The following is a 1,354-nucleotide window of genomic DNA, read 5'->3' as shown; positions in this document are numbered from 1 at the left end:
TGTTAACAAAATTTGGCAGATTATCAGTAAACATTACAATGCTTTCATATGTAAAATAGATAATTTTTTTATTGAATCTTAAGGTTTGTAAAGCAATGTTTTTCTCATGCTTTTTTTTCTTTTCACATGTTTTCTATCTATCATGCAAAGTAATTTTTCATTTTAAGATTAAAAATAATTTTATGCATCAGATAATTATCAAATTTCACATGCGAAATTTTTATAATGTCGAGATAGTTATCAAACATTTCTTAAGAAAAAAGTTTATATTTTATCTGTTATTTTCAGTAATTAACATCTGTACGGGTTTGGTAGATTTGACCAATCTCGCAACCACCACAAAAAATTAGGAAATATATATAAATTATACCTCTTTCATTCTAGAATTAACACAAATGTTTAGACTAAATAGCTTAAATCTCATAATAGTATACAGTTATATAAATTTATTATATTGACCTTTCAGCCATGTCTGGCTAACAATACAGAAGTTACAATGACACAGCACACATGCACTCATGTTATCGTATCAAATAAGATAAAACTAACCTTTGGTCTGTACAAAGTAACTTGTCTTGACTGTGTTTTAGTAGACTAGTATTTTGTAAAATACAGTCACATTTCAATTATTATACATTATATATGTATATAGATTATTGCTATTTTGAAACAAGTTCTTAAACTTATTTTTCTTAAAAAATAGAACAGTAAATAAAGAAGTAAAGCAAACAATTACCTCTTCTAGTTATGACCTTTGTACTCGGTTTCTGCTTGAAGTAGGTTGCGAAGATTTTAAAAATTTAGCACCTGGAGGATAAGAAATATTTTTTTAGGTTTTATATATACATTTGAATAACTATAAAAATCATAAATTACTACATTAATACCATAGAATTCCACTATAATTTATCAAGTTTAGTAACTAAGATGTATTTTAGTCTAAAAAAAAAAACAAAAAATGAAATTTTGAGCAGACTAAAGACACACCCTACCTCATTGAAATCTTTGTTCAAAAGAAAGAAATGGCATCCCAAGAATTTAAAATGGCCGAGAAAGCCACTAGGGGACATTCTGAGCTTCTGATTGGATATTCATGCCATATATAGAAGTGTATATAAGGAAGAACTTCCAAAAAAGGAAAGAGATTGGCAGGTTGCCATTGTTTGATTTATTACTTGAGCAACATCTTAGCAAATTGAAAAGATAAGACCTTCTTACTTTATATTCTAGCTTGTCAATATCAGTAATTTGACTTTCTAATTCATATGAAATAACAGATTTAGTATTTTGACTTCACAAACATCAAATTTAAACCAGTAATGCATTCAACATACCACGTGACACACAAAAATAC

The 1,354-nt window shown here is 27.3% G+C and overlaps 1 protein-coding gene across 6 annotated transcripts in view; it reads right to left on the bottom strand.

Moving 5' to 3' along the window:
- Positions 1-1,354, bottom strand: part of LOC106471924 (serine/threonine-protein phosphatase 6 regulatory ankyrin repeat subunit A-like) — a 41,948-nt gene that overhangs the window by 25,245 nt on the left and 15,349 nt on the right. For 5 of the 6 annotated variants that reach the window (XM_022400545.1, XM_022400548.1, XM_022400546.1 and 2 more), the window contains exon 2: positions 737-807. The exons of the other annotated variant lie outside the window; for it this stretch is intronic. The gene's annotated coding sequence lies outside the window, so the exon portion shown is untranslated. The remainder of the gene's footprint in view (positions 1-736; positions 808-1,354) is intronic. 6 annotated transcript variants of the gene reach the window in all.

This window comes from Limulus polyphemus, unplaced genomic scaffold (assembly GCF_000517525.1).
Source record: "Limulus polyphemus unplaced genomic scaffold, Limulus_polyphemus-2.1.2 Scaffold4966, whole genome shotgun sequence".
NCBI lineage: Eukaryota > Metazoa > Arthropoda > Merostomata > Xiphosura > Limulidae > Limulus > Limulus polyphemus.
This window is presented reverse-complemented; position numbering and strand designations above follow the sequence as displayed.